Below are 23,654 nucleotides of genomic sequence, written 5' to 3' on the forward strand. Positions count from 1 at the left end.
TGCACTTCAGCCTGGAGACAAAGCGAGATTCCATCTCAAAAATTAAAAAAAGTTTGCCAACTCCTGGACTAGAGTGTCCTGAAATACATTCAAGTGCATATAAAAATTTAGCATATGATAATGTTGGCATCTTAACTTTATCCAACTCAACTTTATGCCAACTATTCAACCCAGTAGTTGGCATCTACTGGGATAAAGACAGAGTTTTAAGTAAATGATGCTGGGACAATTAATTCACCATTTGGAAAAAGATAAAATTAGATCTATACTTCACACCCATATATAGGAATAAATTCCAAATGGGTCAAGATTCTAAATAAAAGGAAATTAAATCATACAAGTATTACACAAACACATGGATGAATACTTCTTAAATCTCTGTGTAGGGAAAGGCTTTCTAATTATGATTCAAAATCTGAAGTCAATGAGAGAAAATATTGATAAATTTTACTATGTAAAAATGAAAAAAATTAACATGCAAACCCACCATAAACAGACACACACATACACACACACAAAAAGACTGAAAATTTAGCAAAAAATATTTCAACATATGTCAAAGACAAAGGGCTAATATCTTTAATATATAAAGAACTCTTAAAAACTGAGGAACAAAGAACCACAAATCTCATTTTAAAAACTGGGAAAAGAAACAGGCAATTCACACAAAATATACAAAAATGGACCTTAAACATATAAAAAGATACCCAAACTCACTCATACTTAGAGAAATGCGAATTAAAACATCATTCTAGGTACCATTTCTCACCTATAGTATTGATGAAAATTGCAAATTAAAAATTATGACAACACATTATCAGGCTCTGGGGAAATGGGCAGTCTCATTTATACATTGCTGATGGGAATGCAAACTTTTTGGGGCAGAATATGGCAATATCTAACAAGATATATTACCAATCCTCCTCCAAGTCCTGGATAATTTAAAGAGAACTCAAATTTAGGATCTCATCTTGAAGTCAGTTTTTTTCCTTTGTTCTCACTCTAGCACTTCATCTCTGTGATTAGGCCCAGGTCTTGTGATCCTGTCTTCTTTACCCTGTCTGTCCTGCTCTGTGTTCTAATGACCTGAAGTCCATATGTGGGTTGTGGAGCTAAACCACCATGAAGAAGGGAAGTCTATATACCCATACAGCCACATTCATCACAAGTTTCTGTTTGAAGCTTGTTAAACTCATTACAAGACAGATTAGTTCAGTTCAGTTTCAAATGCACATTTATAAGGTGATCATCTCTATCTGCTAAGTATCAATACAGTAAAGTTAATTTGTTTCCGTTTTATCTTTATGATAAAGCTGTTTTATCCTTTTCCCCTTTTCAAGTGAAAAAAAAAATCTCGTTTCATGAAACAGTTGAAAACTAGAGTATGAAATAAAATCTGCTTTTAGTCAGGCGTGGTGGCTCACACCTGTAATTGGAGTTTGAGACCAGCCTGGGCAACATGGTGAAATTACGCCTCTATAAAAATAAAAAACTAGCGAGGTGTGGTGGCACATTTCTGTAGTCCCAGCTACCCAGGAGGCTAAGGTGGGAGAATCACCTGAGCCAGGGAGGTCAAGGCTGCAGTGAGCTGTGATCATTCCACTGCACTCTAGCATGGGTGACAGAGTGACACCCTGTCTCAAAAAAAAAAAAAAAAAAAAAAAAAAGAAAGGAAGGAAGGAAAGAAAGAAAGAAAGAAAAATCTGCTTTCTAAAAATATTTTGATTACAAAAGTAATGAAACTTCCTGTTTAAAAAAAATCATCCGTACAGAAATGAAGAAAGTGAAAAATGTAATTACCCCATTCAACACTGTTAACAGTGTGGTATGGCCAGGCACGGTGGCTCACGCCTGTAATCCCAGCACTTTGGGAGGCTGAGGCAGGTGGATCATGAGGTCAGGAGATAGAGACCATCCTGGGCAACATGGTGAAACCCTGTCTCTACTAAAAATACAGAAATTAGCTGGGCATGGTGGCTCGTGCTTGTAATCCGAGCTACTTGAGAGGCTGAGGCAGGAGAATCGCTTGAACCCAGGAGACAGAAGTTGCAGTGAGCTGAGAACTGCACTCCAGCCTGGGTGACAGAGTGAGACTCTGTCTCAAAAAAAAAAAAAAAATTGTGGTATGTATAGAAATTTCCTGTACTTAAAATCTTTTATAAGTGGGTATGTATGGAAAAGTTACACTACAGTAAAAACCTCACTGTTTCTCCCAATTACCAATGGATGAAGTTAGTGGATACTTGCATAGTCTTGTCTCATTGGACTTAATGAACACGTGGACTTAGTAATGAACAAATGGGCTTATTAAAAGCCATCTGAGGCCGAGCACGGTAGCTCATGCCTATAATCCCAGCACTTTGGGAGGCCGAGGCAGGCAGATCACGAGATCAAGAGATCAAGACCATCCTGGCCAATATGGTGAAATCCCATCTCTACTAAAAACACAAAAAATTAGCTGGGTGTGGTGGCACGTGCGGGTAGTCCCAGTTACTTGGGAGGCTGAGGCAGGAGAATCACTTGACCCCAGGAGGCGGAGGTTGCAATGAACCAAGATTGCATTGTGCCACTGCACTCCGACTTGGTGACAGAGTAAGACTCTGTCTCAAAAAAAAAAAAAAAAAAAAAAAGCCTTTTGAATCCTTTCCTGTTGAGGAGCATCTGTCTTCCCCAGGTTTTCTGTGTGTTGCTAACATCTGATGAATTTCGAACATTAGGCTTCCTCAGGAATGTATACTGTATAATGTTTAATTTTCCCAGAACCTTTCTTTCTCTCCAGCAAATACTTCTTCCTAGATGACACACAATGTAGAGGTCAGCTGAGGTACACAAACCCCACCTTATCCCTTGATTTTTCTTTAAACCACCTACCATTCTCAATTTTCACCATCTGGGAAAATTTTCAAGTGCTCTGCTAAGATTTCTGAAAGTGTTCATGGATTTAATTTTAAGTCTCCTTGGCCCCGTGGATGATGTCTGTTTCACCCTCATGTCATCTCAGAATGCAAAGTTCAAACCCATTTCCAGTTCCCACAAGAAATCTCTTCACCCCAAGAATGTTATATTCAAAGTTTGGAGGATTGCCTCACATGGTATTCAGCCTGCCTGCTACCAGCTCTATGGCCTCCCTTTTCTCTCCTTCCCTTCTGAATCCTCTCCCCCGATATGGTTTGGCTGTCTCCATCCAAATCTCATCTTGAACTGTAGTTCCCATAATTCCCACGTCATGGGATGGACCTGATGGGAGGTAATTGAATCATGGGGTGGTTACCCTTATGCTGTTCTCATGATAGAGAGTGAGTTCTCATGAGATCTGATAGGTTTATAAAGGGCTTTTCCCCCATTGGCTTGCATTTCTTCTTCTTGCCATCATGTGAAGAAAGATGTGTTTGCTTCCCCTTCCACCATGATTGTAAGTTTTCTGAGGCCTCCCCAGCCATGCAGAACTGTGAATCAATTAAACCTCTTTGCTTTATAAATTATCATCTTGGGAATGTCCTTATAGCATTGTGAGAACAGATTAATATGGTAAACTGGTACTGCAGAGAGTGGGGTGCTGCTGTAAAGACACTAGAAAATGTGGAAGCGACATTGGAACTGGGAAACAGGCAGAGGTTGGAACAGTCTGGAGGACTCAGAAGAAGGCAGGAAAGTGTGGGAAAATTTGGAACTTCCTAGAGACTTGTGGAATGGCTTTGGCCAAAATGCTGATAGTGATATGGACAACGAAGTCCAGGCTGAGGTGGTTTCAGATGGAGATGAGGAACTTGCTGGGAACTGGAGCAAAGGTGACTCTTGCTATGCTTTAGCAAAAAGACTGGTGGCTTTTTGTCTCTTTCCTAGAGATCCATGGAACTTTGAACTTGAGAGAGATGATTTAGGGCATCTGGCAGAAAAATATTTCTAAGTGGCAAAGCGTTCAAGAGGAAGCAGAGCATAAAAGTTTGAAAAATTTGCGGTCTAACGATGAAATAGTAAAGAAAACCCATTTTCTGGGGAAAAATTCAGGCCAGCTGCAGAAGTTTGCATAAGTAATCAGGAGCCAAATGTTAATCACCAAGGCAATGGGGAAAATGTCTTCAGGGCATGTCAGAGACACTCGTGGCAGCCCCTCCCATCACAGGCCTGGAGGCTTAGGAGGGAAAAATGGTTTCCTGGGCTGGCCCAGGGCCCCCCTTCTCTGTGCAGCCTCGAGACATGGTGCCCTGCCTTCCAGCTGCTTCAGCTCCAGCCTTGGCTAAAAGAAGCCAATGTACAGCTCAGGCCATTGCTTCAGAGGATGCGAGCCCCATACCTTGGCAGCTTCCACGGGGTGTTGGGCCTGCGGGTGTGCAGAAGACAAGAACTGAGGTTTGGGAACCTCCGCTTAGACTTCAGAGGATATATAGGAATGCCTGCATGTCTAGGCAGAAGTCTGCTGCAGGGTTGGAGCCCTCATGGAGAACCTCTGCTAGGGCAGTGCAGAAGGGAAATGTGGGGTTGGAGTCCCCACACAGAGTCCCCACTGGGCACTGCCTAGTGGAGCTGTGAGAAGAGGACCATCATCCTTCAGATCCCAGAATGGTAGATCCACTGATGGCTTGCACCATGCACCTGGAAAAGCTGCAGACACTCAACACCAGCCATGAAAGCAGCCAGAAGACAGGCTGTATCCTGCAAAGCTGCAGAGGCAGAGCTGCTCAAGACTGTAGGAGCCCACCTCTTGCATCAGTGTTACCTGGATGTGAGACACGGAGTCAAAGGAGATTATTTCAGAGCTTTAAGATTTGACTGCCCCACTGGATTTCAGACTTGCATGAGGCCTATATCCCCTTCATTTTGGCCAATTTCTGCCATTTGCAGTGGGTGCATTTACCCAATGCCTGTACCCCCATTGTATCCAGGAAGTAACTAACTTGTTTTTGATTTTAGAGGCTTTTAGGCAGAAGGGACTTGCCTTTTTCTCAGATGAGACTTTACTTGGACTTGGACTTTTTGGTTAATGCTGGAATATGCTTAGACTTTGAATTATGTGCCTGTAGTCCCAGCTACTCAGGAGGCTGAGGCATAAGAGTTACTTGAACCTGGGAGATGGAGGTTGCAATCAGCTGAAATCACACCACTGCACTCCAGCCTGATGACAGAGGATATATAGGAATGCCTGCATGTCTAGGCAGAAGTCTGCTGCAGGGGTGGAGCCCTCATGGAGAACCTCTGCTAGGGCAGTGCAGAAAAGAAATGTGGGGTTGCAGCCCCCATGCAGAGTCCCCAATGTCTCAAAAATTAAAATAATAAAAAAAAGGCTTTGGGGGACTGTTGGGAAGGCAAGATTGTGTTTTGAAATGTGAGGACATGCTATTTGGGAGGGGCCAGGAGTAGAATGATATGGTTTTGCTGTGTCACCACCCAAATCTCATCTTGAATTGTAGTTCCCCCAAATCCCCATGTGTCATGGGAGGGACATTGTGGGAGGTAATTGAATCATGGGGGCATAAGAATCATGGGGGCAGTTACCCCTATACTGCTGTTCTCATGATAGTGAGTGAGTTCTCACAAGATCTAATGGTTTTATAAGGAGATTTTCCCCCTTTTGCTTGGCACTTCTCCTTCCTGCCATCATATGAAGAAGAATGTGTTTACTTCCCCTTCCACCATGATCGTAAGTTTCCTGAGGCTTCTCCAGCCATGTGGAACTGTTAGTTAATTAAACCTCTTTCCTTTATAAATTACCCAGTCTCAGGCATGTCCTTATGGCAGCGTGAGAATGGGCTAATACAACCACAACCCCAGATTCTTCTCTTTATTTATTCAGGTAATGTCTTCTTTTTGAAAGTCAGTAGTTCTCAAAATGTGGTTTCTGAATCTGCAACATTAGCACCACCCAGGAGTGTGTTAGAAATGCAAACTCTCAAGCTCTAACTCAGGTCTTCTGAGTGAGAAGCTCTGAAGGTGAACTGACCAGCACATCTGTGTTTTAGCAACCCCAGGGTTTCTGCTGCATGCTAAAGTTTAAGGACTTCTGCACCCAAACACAAGGTTTACAGTCTTCCCCATGTTTGCCTCTGAAGTAATTTTACAAAGACACGTTTCCCCCAAAAAGGAATCTTTGCACCAGCTACCAAGAGAAAAAATATATGCCTATCTTACTCTATTCCAAATCTGTGGTGGTTCCCCCTTCTCTTATAGTAACCAGAAAACCTGCTAGATAAATTCTAAAAGAGCTGTAACATTTTATTATAATACATTTGCTTCTTGCTTTTCTGACTCTTTCTCTCTGATCAGACACCTTCCTTGTTGCTGACCACAGAGGTGGAACCAGGGACCTGACCATCCCCTTGACCACATCCTGTCTGCTGAGTTGCTGAGCCACTCTTGAGTGACCTGGCTGTGTCATGCCTCTGGGTATCTAATAGACAGGGGATTCACAATAGGACAGTTAGGTCTACACACATGTAAGAGCATTTGAGGGTAAGATGTGCATGGAATTGACTAGCAAACATTAAGGTAGTTGGAAAGTTAATATAAATTAAAGGAACTCCCATTACACCAACAGGTATCAGCTTAAAGTTTTTGCATTACCTCAGATAAGCAGAAGAGACACTGGAAAGGAAGAAGCATGGCAGCAACCAAAACCCTAACTCCCACGCTGCCCTGGAAGGTCATCAGTAAATCTTCCCAAGAAGTAGGGAATACTACCAGACCAGGTCATGAATAAATTTTCCCAGGATGTAGGGGATATTCCTTCCACCAGAGACTGCTACTCTTTCTCAAGAATGGAAAGAGACCTGGAACTTCACTGGGCTGAGAACCTCTTGGAAGCACAACTGATTCTTTATGCGATCTAAATTTGCCTTCCTGCTCCTACCTCTCAATCTCTCTTCCATCCTAGAAGTCTTGATTATCTTTGGTCATTGCCATCTCTGCTCATCTCTCCTCTTATGCACTCTCAATCCCCTATTTCTCTATTTTTTATTTTCCTCACCCAGTGTTCTATCATTCCACTCTCTCCTAAACTTTCCTTTCAACTGTGACCTTTGGAAAGGTTTCCCAGGCAAACAAACTCCCCCATACACTTCACCTTTTCACTACAAGTTTATTCTACCTCCAGAAAGCTGGCTTTGCCCTGAGGAATCATGTCTCCTGCAGCTCTTTCCAAGAATGCTGCTTTCTTCCACACCCAGATTCTTGAATAACCCAATCTCACCAGCTGTAGACACAGATGGGACCACATTTTGTGTTTGCTCCTTATTCTTGCAACCAGCAAACCCTCAGACCCCAATGTTTTCCCAGTGATGTGTTGTAGCCTCAGAAGGTGACTCAAATGTACTCTTGGTCTTCTATTCTAGATTCTAAAGAGAGTTCACTGCCTCTGCAAGCCAGTAGAGGCTGGCCCTGATGCTGCCCGCAGATGCTTATGGGTCCAGCCATACAGTAGTCTTGGGTACTGCATAGCAGTGAGGATTCTTTCTCCAACCCTGTATCCCTTAGGTTCCAAAGTCCCATAAGGTCCTTCATTATCCAGTCCCTACAGCTTCTACCAAAACCTCCTGGGGTATCGATTTCTTTCATTTTTCTCTGTCTCTTCCACAAACCCAGGCAACAACATCTTTTCCTCTTTTAGCCCAAAAAAGGTAACAGCATCCATGTACATTAAGAATATAAATGGATGCCATGGATTGGAGCTATTTACAGCCACACACAGCCAGCATCCACAGTGTTACACCCTTAACCTCCCGTCTTCTAGAAAGGACTTAGCCACTTCTATCTCCTAGAAAAGCTCTTAATTTTGGCTTTCAGGACACCACCTCCTTTGACCTTCCTCCTTCCTATCTGGCCCATCTTCTCTTTTGGAACTCCTTTCCTGGGCCCTAGTCTACATGTTGATGTTCCTCTCCTGAGCCCCATTTTCCTTTTACTCCACACATTTCTCTTGGCCACCATTACTCACTGACCATATGGCTTCAGTTACTTCATATGCTGAGATTCCCAGATTCATAACTGTAACCCAGACCTCCTCCTCCCCTTCAGAGCCACATATTTACATGCTCACTGGACATCGCTTCTTGGATGTCTTCCAGGTACCTAACATTAGCATGTCCTAACTCATAGTCTTTCCCCACAAACTCTTCACCTATGTTCCCTATTTCAGTGAATGGTACCATCACCCTTCTAGTTGTCCCAGACTAGGGGTCTCTTACTTACTTCTACTTACCTTTCACTACTTACAACCAGTAAGTTACAAAGTCCAGAATCAGATCTTGACCTCTTGGTTCAGGTCAATATGATTTCCAGTTGGAATTCCTATCAAACCAGTCTCCTCACCTAGGGTTTTGCTCCCCTCTATGGCAGTGATTTGTCATCTGTTTCTCATCATAGCACACAGAAAATGACAACTGTAGTACAGCACACTGGGATAACAACTCGAGGCCACTGGAGGAAGCTACCAGTTCTGCCTTCTGCCTCAGAGTCTAAAAGGTTCATTACCTTGGCTCAAAGCCTGTTAGTAAGCTCTTCTCTGATTTTTTTCACCCTTTTGCAGCCAAAGTGGTCTCTCTAAAGCACAGACATTACCAGGTCCCAGACTCCCACTTTGGCTCTCCACCAGCTAGACCTCTTAGATCAGACCCCACCTCCCTCTCTAGCCTCCTCACCCCCTTGCCTTCTGCTCACGCCCCCTTCCTCATGTTCCAATCACACCAAAACGACTTGCTGTTATTACCCACAGAGGCCTGTGAGCTCTTGTCTCTAGACTTCCTCACCCTCCCACATCACCCTGTACCTACCCTGAGGCTGCACTCAGCATCTTCTAACAAACATGGAAATCCACCGAAGGCAGGGGCTGTGCCCAGAATTGCACCTGGCACATAGTGAGAATCCAAACACTTTTTGAAGAATGAGTGAATGAATGAGTCACCTTTTGTGATAAATCAGTAAGCCAGGAGAGAGAAGCCTGGATCCCTGTTCTGCCACTAACCTGCTAAACCACTGTGGATACCTCTGTCTGGGCCTCAGTCTTCTCACCCATCAAATGAGAGGATCCATCTCTGAATTCCCCTTCCTGATGCAAAGGCCTGTGCACCGCTGGCTCTTTGGATCATAGAAATTCTGCAGTTATAAAATTCTTCACTTTTTTAAAAGACATTTGCTAAAAATGTCTGCATAAAAATGTCTGCATCAGCAAAAATAGGGAAGTAACTAAATGTAAACAGTATTTTTAAAATAATACTTTAAAAAATTCTACATTTAGGGAAGGCAGCAAACCTTGAATTCCCCCCTCTCCCCTGCACTTGGCAGGAGGAGGTAAGGCACTTGACTGTGGAGGAGGATGGGTTTCAAAGTCCCTGTGCCTCCTCTCTTCCTGCCGTGATCCTCTTCTCCTCCTACCTCCACCCTATTCATTTGATTCCAGGAAAGAACAGATTCACTGTTTGTTTCGAGACTAACTATGAAATAAGGTCCATGTGAAGGAGGTGAAGAGGTAGGTAACACAAGGTCTGAGGCAGGGTCTTCAATAAGTCCTTTCAAGACTGTCCTGATTGGCCGGGGGTGGTGGCTCATGCCTGTAATCCCAGCACTTTGGGAAGCCAAGGCCGGTGGATCACCTGAGGTCAGGAGTTCGAGACCAGCCTGGCCAACATGGTAAAACCCTGTCTCCACTAAAAATACAAAAATTATCCCAGTGTGGTGGTGAGTGCCTGTAATCCCAGATACTTAGGAGACTGAGACAGGAGAATCACTTGAACCCAGGAGGCAGAGGTTGCAGTGAGCCAAGATTGTGCCACTGCACTCCAGCCTCAGCGACAAGAGCAAAACTTCGTCAAAAAAAAAAAAGAATAAAAAAAAAAGATTGTCCTGATCTTCCCAGGCCATAGTCATCAGACAAAAAGCTTTAGTCATCATGAGGAAAATGAGTTATATATTAGTGCTACACTTTATACTGGGTAGTAACGCTAAATGAAAATGATGCTAATAAATGATCCAACTCAAGAAGAAAGATAAATGTCAATCTTCCCACGGAAAAGAACCTAAGAAACTCAGTCACTGCTAAGGACCCTTGATCTTGAAATTCTGTTGATGTGTTTAGGATTAAAACCAAGCCTCAAACCAAAGTGATTGCTCCTACTCAGGTTTCTGCCAGGTAGAAATTTTACAGTTGAAAGGCCTTGCTAATAGCTGCTCATCATAATAATGTTAGCCATCAACTGCTGAACCATTGAGTTATTGTGTCCAGTGTGGGCAAAGTGAAGCCTATGCTATAGTATTCTTTTTCATGTATATATTTGTTCTTTAGTTTGAGGGAAACTAACATCATAGTAACCACATACACACATACATCTAGCCCTTCTCATAATCTAAATCTAGGGCAGGTGTGTTGGCTCACACCTGTAATCCCAGCACTTTGGGAGGCCAAGGTGGGTTCATTGCTTGAGCCCAGGAGTTCAAGACTGGGCAACATGATGAAACCCTGTCTCTACAATAAATATGAAAAATTAGCTCGGTGCAGTGGCATGTGCCTGTAGTCCCAGCTACCTGGAAGGCTGAGGTGGGAGAATCATCTAAACCTGGGAGGTCAAGGCTGCAGTGAGCCATGATCATGCCACTATACTCCAGGCTGGGTGACAGAGTAAGAACCTACTTCAAATAAATAAATAAATAAATAAATAAATAAATAAAATAATGAAATAAAATAAAATAATCTGCCGGGTGCAGTGGCCCACGCTGTAATCCCAGCACTTTGGGAGACCTAGGTGGATGGATCACCTGAGGTCAGGAGTTCGAGACTAGCCTGACCAACATGGCAAAATCCCATCTCTACTAAAAATACAAAAAATTAGCTGGGCATGGTGGCTGTTATCCCAGCTACTCTGGAGCCTGAGGCAGGAGAATCGCTTGAACCCTGCCTGAGGCAGGCAGAGGTTGAAGTGAACCAAGATCGTGCCATTGCACTCCAGCCTGGGCAACAAGAGCAAAACTCTGTCTCAAAATAAATAAATAAGTAACCTAAATCTATAGACTAATGACTGTTTTTATTTCTGTAGTCCTTTACATTTGTAGGTATATATTTCTTATTGTCATATTTTACCTTCATTCACAGTTGCTTCTTTCTAATGCACCCAATCGATTAGCATTCTGGCATTGAGATTTGATGGCCTGAGAAATTTTAGAAACATGTCACTTACTGGGTGTGGTGAGAATGAGGAGGGATAGAGAGAAAAGTAGATGAGAGAGAGGAGTGAAAGTTAAAATGAGTTCCTGCTTTGGCAGCTTCTCATTTTGCAATGTGTGCCCCTGGAAAGAAAGTGACTTTTCTCTTGGCTTTAGAGCAAGAGATACTAGGGTTATCTCAGTCAATATATGACTGCAGGCACTGCCTTCCAAAGGTAGCTTCCCACAGGAGGATGGACCCAGAGCTCTGTTTTCTGGGAAGTAGGATGATCAGTCTTCTGGGTTTCAAGAGTTAAAAATGAAAAGCCGAGCAACCCAAGAGGGACAGGGACAGTTTTGGTCCTCCAGGAGTGAATGCCAGAACCAATCATGACACAGAGGTCCCAAGGTAAGGAGTGACCTGCCAGGGACTCACAAAGATGAAGCCCCTGGGCTGGCCCCCTGGGAGTTAACCTCAAGTGAGAGCCTTCCTTCGCTTAGTCTAGCACTAAGGCTGGAAGTATCCAGCCTCGAAGCTTCATTTCAGTCTGATGCCCCACCTGGGTCTGTGGAGTGTTATCTCCCAGCGGACAACAGTAACTGCAGGTGGTCATGGAGGCCCAGCCTTGAAAAATGACCCTGAATGCCAGTGAGACACAGAGGCAGCAGTGGCTGTCTGGACTGATTAGACATGATTGCTTTTCTGGCTTGAGGTAGCAGTCAGCTGACCACATCCTTTTAAGTAGGGCAGGCCCTGAGGTTTTTGGAAAATTGGGAGGGGAAGACATAGATTTTTAAATTCCTTTGGTTTGTGTGAAAGTCCATCTTCAGGTATTTGGAGAGTTCTTTTAAGGTCTCAGGTTCTTCTTGCTGTCACACAACAAACAACCTATTTGAACAGTCACTATTCTGTGGCAAACCTTAGTGCAGAGTTGGAGGTGAAGGTGTTATTGGAGATGAAGCAGTCTTAGTTTTTGCATTTTATCACAGGTAAATACAATTCTCTGTTTGTTGATCTTTTACAGGACAAGAAAACTGATGAGAGTTTAGGGATAAAGATGGCAGATAGGAGGCAGGACTAGCTTGCAGCTCCTGCTCAGATGGATAAAGCAGCATGTGGAGACTCACATCATGAACTTTTGCTGCAAGAACTACCGCAGGAACATAACAGGAAAGCTGAGAGAATCCACAGACCCTTTGAAGAAACTGGATTACTGCTGCAGGCTCCTTGAGATGCTGAAAAACTGAGTCAGCTTGCTTTCTCAACAGAGAGGCTCGTGGTCTGGGGCAAGTTCTCAGCCCTGGTCACCGGCTACCTGGAAATAGACTCAGTGCTGTTGTGGGGCACGATTCTTTTTATTTATATTGACATTCTGTTTCATTTCACAAAGGGTTTAAGCCAAATCACCATTCTTTTTTTTTTTTAAGACAGAGTCTTGCTCTGTTGCCCAGGCTGGAGTGCAGTGGCGCAATCTCAGCTCATTGTGCAACCTCCATCTCCCAGATTCAAGTGATTTTCCTGCTTCAGCCTCCCGAGTAGCTGGGTTTACAGGCGTATGCCACCATGCCGAGCTAATTTTTGTATTTTTAGTAGAGATGGGGTTTCACCATGCTGGCCAGTCTGGTCTCGAACTCCTGACCTCAAGTGATCCGCCCACCTTGGCCTCCCAAAGTGCTGGTATTACAGATGTGAGCCACCATGCCTGGCCCAAACCACCATCCTTAATGCACAATTTAAAAACCAATTCTTGAAAAATCCATAAGGGATGAAAAAATTATCTGTGAAAACAATTTAAAAAGTTGAACTATCTAGTGACCCATATATTCCCTACCTTCTAATGTTCACCCCCTTGTATAGTCCCCTCACCTGAGTGTGAGTGGGACCTGTGACTTGCTTGTAACCAATACATTATGGCAAAGGTGATGGGCTGTCACTCCTGTAATCACATTATGTTTTATAAAACTTCCTTTTGCCAGCAGTCTTGTTCTCAGTCTCCTGCTGGCTTTGAAGAAGCAAATACCCATGCTGTGAACTGCCTGTGGAGGGACCAACATGGCAAGGACGAGCAGAGAGTTTATAGGAGCTGGGAGCCTACAGCTTCAAGGGAATGAAGGCTGCCAACAATCCGAGCGGACCTCAAAGTGGACACTTGCTCAGTCAAACTTTAAGAATAACATTCAGCCTACACCCTGGTGGCAGCCTGAAACAGAGACTCTGAAGCAGAGAACCCAGCTAAACCATGCCTAGACTCTTGCCCACAAAAACGCGGAGATAAAATGATGTTGTTTTAAGCTACTAAAAAATGTTGAAAGTTTCGGCCGGGCATGGTGACTGTAATCCCAGCACCTTGGGAAGCCGAGGCAGGCAGATCGCTTGAGGTCAGGAGTTTGAGACCAGCCTGACCAACATGGAGAAACCCCATGTCTACTAAAAATACAAAATTAGCCGGGCGTGGTGGTGCATGCCTGTAATCCCAGCTACCTGGGAGGCTGACGCAGGAGAATCGCTTGAACCTAGGAGGCCGAGGTTGTGGTGAGCCGACATCATGCCATTGTACTCCAGCCTGGGGAGGAAGAGCAAAACTCCGTCTCAAAAACACAAATGTTAAAAGTTTCAACTATATGGCAGTATTTTTCAGCAACTCTATATGCAGAATGATTTTCTTCCTCACCCAATTTCCCCAAACATTAAGGCCTCTGCTGTTCAAAAGGGGGTAGGCAGCTTTAAGAAGGGAAGTCAAATGGCAAATAAATAGAAGGGAAGTTTAGCAATACTATTTGAGACATAAAGAAGACAGAACTTGCTAGGAGGGATTTTGTGAGATGACTAACCATGGTCATTGTTGGTAGCCATCTGTACATTTTTCTTTTCTCCTTTTTCTCTTCTAAATCTCCTTCTCTTCTTTTTCCTTTGCCTCTTTATGTTCCAGAAAATATGCTTAGCACTCTGCAGGTATTTACTACCTCATTTAATCCTCCCATGGCACAGAACGCATGTATTTTCCTCAGATAGAGAAACTGAGGCTCAGACTGATTAAGTTGTTGTTCTCATCTAACAAATTAGCTAGGATAAATAATATATGGAGGTAGGATTCAAACTCAGGCCTGCTGAAAACAGAGGCCCATGTTCTTTCCACCACACTGAGGTCTAAGAAGGGAACCAGAGTTTAAGTGTCTGCAAGTACAGAGATTTGGTGGACAATCCATACTTTATTTAAGGATCTCCCACCGCCTCCTCCCCACTTTTTTCCTACTACTTATAACACTCTATAAGAATTTTGTCTTCAATTCAAGAGTGTTGAAATATTGTTTATTTTATTTTATTTATTTATTTTTTTGAGACAGAGTCTCATTCTGTCACCCAAGCTGGAGTGCAGTGACGTGATCTCGGCTCACTGGAACCTCCGCCTCCCAGGTTCAAGTGATTCTCTTGCCTCAGCCTCCCGAGTAGCTGGGATTACAGGCGTCTGCCACCACACAGGGCTAATTTTTTGTATTTTTAGTAGAGATGGGGTTTCACCATGTTGGCCAGGCTGGTCTCGAACTCCTAACCTCAAGTGATCCACCCACCACACCCTCCCAAAGTGCTGAGATTACAGGCGTGAGCCGCCACCCCTGGCCAACCCACTGTTCACTTAATTTCTCCGTGTGCTGCTGGTATTCAAGGCTGAAGTCTGAGGCTGATGTGAACGTAAATGGAGGTTGGGCTCTCTCACCTTGGGCAATGCTCCCAGTGATGTTCCCCTGGCTGGCTGGCTTTCCTCTGACTCCTGGTGGCAGGCCCCTGAGTCTCTGCAATATCTTCTCTCTCCAGTCTTTGAGACTTGGTCTCCACTCAGCCTCTGAGTGCGGGTGAGTCACCTTGCTCTACCTCACTGAGTCTCAGGGTAGATGTGCTGCTACTAATTCAGTGTTGGCAATGCTGGGGAGCTGTGGGTGTGTCAGGGAAGCGAAATATGAAGACCTCCTTCTGTTGAACCATGTCACTACATTGATATGGCAGCTCTCCTGTTGTGTAGGGCAGCCTGAGAGATGGTGCTTTCCAGGAGCCTGAAGAAAGTTGTGCCTATTCCCCCTTCCTATTTCTTTTCTGTTTCTACTTGAAAGATTTAGGGGAGCTGAGGTCAGGAGTTCAAGATCAGCCTGGCCAACATGGCAAAACCCTGACTCTACTAAAACTACAAAAATTAGCTGGGCATGGTGGCAGGCACCCGTAGTTCCAGCTACTCAGGAGGCTGAGGCAGGAGCTTCGCAGGAACCCGGGAGGCAGGGGTTGCAGTGAGCCGAGACTGCACCAATGCATTCCAGCCTGGGTGACAGAGTGAGACTCCATCTAAAAAAAAAAAAAATAGAAAGATTTAGGGGAAAGCAGGAAAAATAAAGATCATTTAGAGAAGCCAAGCCAAGAGACTCTATCTTTCCCTAAACATCCTTTAGGCAAACTGCAAGGGAAGAATGTTTAGGAGCCTTAATAACTGTCTTCAAAATCAAACCCAAGACACCGCAGGCCTTGATAGAACGATCTAAATAGTAACTGGAAAATAAGAGCTGCAGTTGCAATGAAAGGTCTACGGGAATAAGTTGGAACATGAGAGAGGTGAGCAGGTCCTGAGGTGGCGCTACCCTTCACATTATCCGCTTGACATTTATGGCAAATTCAGAACAGCAGGAAGGAAGGACTGCAACTGCCAGTAAACAATGACCCTATGCAGACCTTGAGCTCTTCCTCTCACCCTTGCACACTCTTTGGCCTGGACTTACAGTTGCAGCTGTAATGCCCAATGATAAATTCATCTGTAGTCCTTTGTTACAATCAGCTGTAATATAAGATCCATGAGAGGAGGAACTTTGTCTTATTTTATTTACTACTAAATACTCTTAGGGCCTAGGGCCTAGCACAGCACTCAGTAAATAGAAGCCTCAAGAAATATTTGTGGCCTGATTAACTGATTATTTTATAAATTGTGTACTATGTTGAAACTTTTTTATCAGCATGTTCTGTGTTGAAGGCAATAATTCTATAGTGTATTAATTAGCTTACTTAATTTTTTTCCATGTAATAGTTATCATTATTATTATTATTATTATTTTGTCAAAGGGTCTTGTTCTGTCACCTGGGCTGGAGTGCAGTGGCACGATGATGGCTGACTTCAGCCTCACCTTCCTGGGCTGAAGTGATCCTCCTGCCTTAGCCTCTGGAGTAGCTGGGACTACAGGTGTGTGCCACCATGCCTGGCCAATTTTTTTTCCTTAATTTTTATTAGAGATGAGGTCTGGCTTATGTTGCCTAGGCTGGTCTTGGACTCCTGGGTTCAAACAATCCTCCCACCAAAGTGCTGGGATTGCAGGTGACAGCCACTGCACCTGGCCATATATTTTGAGCTATACATTAGATATATAACAATTTTTTTATTACAATGCTAGTTCCATTAAAAAATGCTTTTACTGGATTTTTTTATTTTTTGTTTTGCATAACCAAAAAAACATAATCCCACAATTATGGCAAAAACATATATGGTCATTGCTATAGTTTGGATATTTGACCCTCCAAACCTCATGTTGAAATCTGATCTTTAATGTAACAGGAGGCATCTGGGTTGTGGGGGCGGATCCCTCCTAGATGGTTTGGTGCCTCCTCGCAGTAATGAGTGAGTCTTGCTCTATTAGTTCCTGCAGGAGTTTCCCTGAGAGCTGATTGTTAAAAGAGCCTGGCACCTGTTCCACCTCTCTCTTCCTTCCTCTCCTGCCATATGATCTCGGTGTGGCCAGCTCCCCTTCACCTTCCACTGAGGGAAGCAGGCTGAAGCTTTACCAGAAGCAGATGCTGGCGCCATGCTCTTGTACAGTGTGCAAAACCGTGAGCCAAATAAACCTCTTTTCTTATAAATTACTCAGCCTCAGGTATTCCTTTATAGTAATGCAAACTAACTAGACGGTCACATTGCAAATATCCAATAAGGCTTTAATTTGAGAACAAAGTTACTAATCTTGGTTTAGTTTACTATTACATTATTTTGATGCCATTCAATTTATCAAGTATTCATAAAGTATCAATTGTGATAATGAAATATTTGACATTTATAAGATATGAACCCAGTCCTCTCTTCCTGGGATGCCAGAAAGCTGCCCATATCCTTAGGAAATTGCTAAGTAACAATACAGTGAATATATGACTAATATGCTCAAATGAGTGATATTAATGGTGAATGCTCTGGGAACATGAAAGACAAGGGTGAGGTCATATGAACCGTAAGAGACAAGGGAGGCTTCAGGGAGAAGTGGAGATAGCCCTGCCCAGACCCCCTTCTTAGAAGGCCCCACTCTGACCCTTCTCTGGCCACAGTCCAACAGAGTGAGGAGTCCGTCAGGAAATGCCTACCAGGGCCTGCACTCACCCCATCTCTTCTAGACCACACTCTGTGTACTAGGACCCCCAGAATTCTGGCCAAACACCCTGAGTCCACTTCTAAGGCCTGTATAAGGCCTCTTATGCTGGCATCCACAGCAGGCAAAGGAATGAGTAAAAGGTAGAAAAGAAACTAGGTGGGCCACGGGCCTGAGGCAGAGGGCCAAGGGCTGGCTCTTCCTGCCCCACTACATTTAGGCACAGAAAAATAATTCAAAATTAGAACTCTCCCTTCCAGGTTATTTATGAAGTATATTTGTCAAGGTAGGAAGATAGCACACATCTTCTCTTTCAAGTTTTTAGGTTAATTTGTATGATTAAAATATTTAGATACAAGTAACATTGACCCATATTTGTACTTTTGCCCGATCCCCAACAAATGTTATAAACAGGCCTGATCAGAAAGAATGAGGAAAGGGAAGGACTGGTATGGAATGAGAACAGAATAGCTAGTAGAAATGCTATGGACTCCATTCAGGTGTGAAAAGTGAACCTCTCACAGTGCTTGGGATGATGGATAGTAGAAGAAATATTCTTTTTGATGAATAAGAAAAGAAAAGCCCTTACCTGAACTTGTGCATGATTTTGCGAGCTACTAGCTTTCTTTTCAATAAATTCCTTTGCAGCTTAAATCAAAGAGTATATTTTTTAAAAAATATTTTTTAGTTTTTAAAATTGAGACAGTCTCACCCCTGTTGCTGAGGCTAGAGTGCAGTGGCATAATCACTGCTCACTGCAGCCTTGACTTCCCTGGCTCAGGTGATTCTCCCACCTCAGCCTCCTGAGTAGCTGGAATTACAGGCACATGCCACCACGCATGGCTTTTTTTGTATTTTTTGTACAGACGGGGTTTCTCAATGGTGCCCAAGCTGGTCTTGAACTCCTGGGCTCAAGTGATCCGCCTGCCTCAGCCTCCTAAAGTGCTGGGATTACAGATGTGAGCCACTGTGCCTGGCCCAAAGTCCATTTCTGAATTGCAATTAAGACAGATATCACAAGCACACAAGAAAGCCCAGGTATAATAGAAGTGTTCTATAATAACAAACTAAAAAACAAATAAAACTGAGACTAAGCAAAATGTCCAACAGGAGAATAAGAGGTAATTCAGATAATGGTCATTTCAGATAATGAAATACTATGTAGCCTTAAAAACCATGTTGAAAAAGACCATTTTGCGACTTGGGAAATTATTCACAGTATTAGTAAAAAGAACTGTATACAAAATCGTACATAGTATAAATAATGTCGTTTGTTTTTAAAAATGCACCATATGCATATTGAAAGGCTGAAAATAAATATACTATAATGGTAACAGTAATTGTTTGGTGGATTATAGACTTTTTTATTTCTCTGTATTTCCAAATTATATACAATGAATATATATTACTGTTGTCATCAGAAGACCAACAACTGTAATAAACACAAACACACACATCTGAGGGACAAAGATCTGAGTGAAGAGAAGAGCAGAACTAAGAGTTATCTCCAGAGGATTCCAGTCCAGTATGGTGATGGAACATTTGTGTTTTCTCTATTCTCTCAGGAGAACATGATGAAATAAATATAACTACATAGAAGAGCAAAAAGGCATAAACGCTTACTTACCAGTGAAGGCTGAACCATTAGATGAGAGGTATCAAATGACTTCAGGAAGATGAGAAGATCGGAGCATGTGGATGGGTTAATCAGAGTGGAGGAAGCCCATAACACAAGTCTAAGTAAGGAGGAGGCTAAAGTGGAGGTGAGAGCTTAGCTTAGTGATGGAAAGCTGAAGTGGCTCTAGGCCAGGGGTGGGCGCTATGCAGAGACAAGAAAGGGGTCTCGGGCCGGGCGCGGTAGCTCACGCCTGTAATCCCAGCACTTTGAGAGGCCGAGGTGGGCGGATCTCTTCAGGAGTTTCAGACCAGCCTGACCAACATGGTGAAACCTCGTCTCTACTAAAAATACAAAAATTAGCCGGGTGTGGTAGCGGGCGCCTGTAACCCCAGCTACTCACGAGGCTGAGGCAGGAGAATCGCTTGAACCCGGGAGGCGGAGCTTGCAGTGAGCCCAAATCGCGCCACTGCACTCCAGCCTGGGCGACAGAGCGAGACTCCGTCTCAAAAAAAAAAAAAAAAAAAAAAGGAATCTCAACATAATATACTGAAAGTTAACATCTGGCCTCTTTAACTCCCCTCCCTTCTCATATGTGCATTACTGTAAAAACAATCCATATTTAATCCTGAGGGCAAAAAAGCGAAAGGAAAAAGAAACAAGTGGGCTCTTACCAAAAGAAAATGGTCTGGTTAGGGGGAACTGAGGCTTCCTCCCTCTTTTATTCTGACATTTGAGGCTTCCAGTATGATGCTCAGCGTCAGGTCCACACACTTTAAAGCAAAGTCTGCAGTTAACATGCACTGGCCAAGCATGCAGAATTCTCTGTTTTCTCAGTCTAAGGGGAAGTTTCTTGGGTAAAGAAACTGACGATCCAGCAACAGAGAAAGCTCGCACTAGCTACCTGGAATAATCAATCTGGTCCTCCTCCCAAAGTGCTGGGATTACAGGTGTGAGACACCGTGTCTGGCCAAAAATGCTTTTGTATTATCTTTTTCTTACCAAGGTCCTGTAGTGCTTTAAAGCAAAGCCAAAATAAAATATACTCTGATTACAAAACTACAGAAATAAAACATATTTACATGACTCCTAAAATACACTATCTTATATGAAAATACATTTTACCTATTTTCAGTTAGAACCTTGAAAATTACAGGCCCAATACAAAAATTTGTCTTCAGGCAAATTTCAAAATACTCTTCTTTTATAAAGACTTTAACACTGCCACCTTGTGGCAGCAAAAAGCACCCTTATTTATGTAAAAAGTTATGTGTTTTTTTATTATTCATGTGGTTCAAAATTCAGTTTTTAAAACATCATGTGATAAAAGTCTCCCTCCAACCCCGTCCTTTCCATAGAGAATACAATGTTTATAATTTATGTGTATATTCTTCCAGAGATGTTTTAAGAACATTCAAACAAAAATATATTTTTAATACAAATGCTAACATACTACATTGCTATATATTTTGCTTTTTCAATCTTTTAATAGTATTTTGGAGATTTTTCTGTATCAAGACATAAAAAGTCTTCTTTATTTTAAAAATAGGTGTAAAATTGTTCACTATATTGATGTTGGTTGATTTAACCAGCACATTATTAATGGTTAGTTCCAGTCTTTTTTTTTTTTTTTGAGACAGAGTTTCGCTCTGTTGCCCAGGCTGGAGTGCAGTGGCATGATCTTGGCTCACTGGTTCAAGCTATTCTCGTGCCTCAGCCTCCCCAGTAGCTGGGATTACAGGCACATACCACCACGCCTGGCTAATTTTTGTGTTTTTAGTAGAGACAGGGTTTCGCCATGTTGGCCAGGCTTATCTTGAGCTCTTGGCCTCAAGTAATCCAACCACCTTGGCCCCCCAAAGTGCTGAGATTACAGGTGTGAGCCACTGTGCCCAGCCAGTCTAGTCTTATTTTCCAAATGATGCCGCAATAAATAAATTTGTATGTCATTTCACACGTTTTAGGAAAAGTACATGTATTTATAATTTTGATAGATTTTATCAAATTTACCTCTCCTGAGTTTGTACCAATTTGCACTCCAAACAGGAAGATATGAGGGTACTGTTGTCTTATACCAATGACATTTTGTTATCCAGACTCTTGAGCTTTAGCAATTTCATTAGAACAAAAATGGTTTCTTGCAGTTTTAATGTGAATTTCATTTACTATAGGGGAGGCTGAGTAAATTTTCATATGTTGTAAGACCCTATATTAGTTTGCTAGGGCTGCTGAAGCAAAGTACCACAAACTGGTATTACTTTAAATAACAGAAATACATTGTCACATTCTGGAGGCTAAAAGTCTGAGACTGAGGTATCTTGCAGGTTTGTTCCAAGAGGTGTGAGGAAGGATCTGTTCCATGTCTCTGCCCTATCTTCCAATAGGTTGCTGGTAGTTCCTGGCATTCTTTGGCTTGTAGAAGCGTCACTCTGATTACTGCCTTCATCTTCATGTGGCCTTCTCCCTGTGTGTGTGTGTCCAGATTTTCCTTTAATATTTATTTTTACACCTTTCTTTAAGGAGACCAGTCAAATTGGATTAGGGCCCTCCCTACTGACTTCATTTTAACTAGATTACCTCTCCAAAGACTCTATTTCCAAATAAGGTCACATTCTGAGGTACTGGGGGCTAGGATTTAGACATATGAATCTTAGGGGAATACAATTCAACCCATAACAGAGCCAATTATATTTTCTTACATTTTCTGTTGACATAATTTATCTATTGAGTCTTTTAAAATTGGCTGGGAATGGTGGCTCATGCCTGTAATCCCAGCACTTTGGGAGGCCAAGGTGGGAGAATTGCTTGAGCTCAGGAGTTTGAGAACAGCCTGGGCAATATAGTGAAACCCCATCTCTACAAAAATTAGTCAGGCATGGTGGTTCGTGCCTGTGGTCCCAGCTGCTCAGGAGGCCGAGGATGAAAGATCACTTTAGCCGGGAAGTGGAGGTTGCAGTGAGCCGAGATTCTGCTACTGCACTCCAGCCTGGGCAACAGAGCAAGACTTTATCTCAAAAAACAAAAATAAATAAATAAAATAAAATTGATGTGTAGGACCTTTTCACGTTAGAAAAATTAGCCCTTTGTCTAGGATAATTAGAAATATCTTCTCATTTGCTTCATTTTGCTTATGAAGGTTTTCCTGCATAGAAATTATTTTTTATGTAAATAGATTTTATCAATTTCTTCTTTATGGCTTCTGAGTTTTTGTATATACCCAGAAAGGTCTTCCCCATGTTGCAGTTGTATAATAATTCTTGCAGGGCTTTCCACTAGTACTTTATAATATTAGTGTTTGCTTTTATTCATTTGGATTTTTTTGTCTGGTAGGATATGTGAGGTATAAAGCCAATTTTCTTTCTGGATGTCTATTCAATTTTCCATTAATATTTATTGAATAATTCATATTTCCCATTATTTGAGATGCTACCTTTAATACATGGTATGTTCCTATGCTGGGTCTAATCTGGATTTTTTTAAAAATTGGCTCTAGTGAACTATTTATTAATGAGCCAGTTCTACGCTATTTTAATTACTGAGAATGTATATTTTAAAACAAAGCTAGTCCCCCTTTTCAGAATGTTCATGAATTTTTTTTCTTTTAAAAGATCAGCTTAGGATAACTGACATCTTATGTCTTTTTGTTTGAGAAAATCATATAACTTTTGATTCAAATCTCCATTTGTGTTCAACAGTAGCATTTAAAAAATTAAGCTGGGTGTGGTGGTTCATGTCTGTAATTCTAGCACTTTGTGGGAGGACTGCTTTAGCCCAGGAATTTGAGACCAGCCTGGGCAACATAGCAGACCCTGTCTCTACAAAAAAAATTTTTTTTTGAGATGGAGTCTCGCTTTGTCGCCCAGGCTGGAGTGCAGTGGCGCAATCTCGGCTCACTGCAAGCTCCACCTCCCAGGTTCACGCCATTCTCCCGCCTCAGCCTCCTGAGTAGCTGGGACTACAGGCACCCGCCACCACGCCTGGCTAATTTTTTGTAGTTTTAGTAGAGATGGGGTTTCACTGTGTGAGCCAGGATGGTCTCAATCTCCTGGCCTCGTGATCCACCCACCTCGGCCTCCCAAAGTGCTGGGATTACAGGCCTGAGCCACCGCGCCCAGCCTACAAAAAATTTTTAAAAATAGCTGGGTGTGGTGGCACACATCTGTAGCACCAGCTACTTGGGAGGCTGAGACGGGAGGATCACTTGAGCCCAAGAGGTCGAGGCTGCAATGAGCCATTATCACACCATTGCACTCCAGCCTGGGTGACAGAGTGAGACCCTGTCTTAAAAAAAAAAAAAAAAAAAAAAAAAAAAAAAAAAAAAAAAGAAATTAAGCCAGGCAGGGTGGCTGGTGCTTGTAATCCTAGCACTTTGGGAGACAGAGTGAGACCTCATCTCTAAAATACATATATATATATATATATATATATATATATATATATATATATATATAGTAAACATTACCCTTCTTATCATACAGTTCTGTGAATTTTGAAAAATGAATACGTAACTACCACCACAATCAAAATATAG

At 42.6% G+C, this 23,654-nt stretch overlaps 1 pseudogene; it reads right to left on the minus strand.

Moving 5' to 3' along the window:
* Positions 1–6,142: 6,142 nt before the first annotated feature.
* Positions 6,143–6,211, minus strand: LOC112439431 (U7 small nuclear RNA; annotated as a pseudogene).
* Positions 6,212–23,654: the final 17,443 nt, after the last annotated feature.

This window comes from Pan paniscus, chromosome 2 (assembly GCF_029289425.2).
Source record: "Pan paniscus chromosome 2, NHGRI_mPanPan1-v2.0_pri, whole genome shotgun sequence".
NCBI lineage: Eukaryota > Metazoa > Chordata > Mammalia > Primates > Hominidae > Pan > Pan paniscus.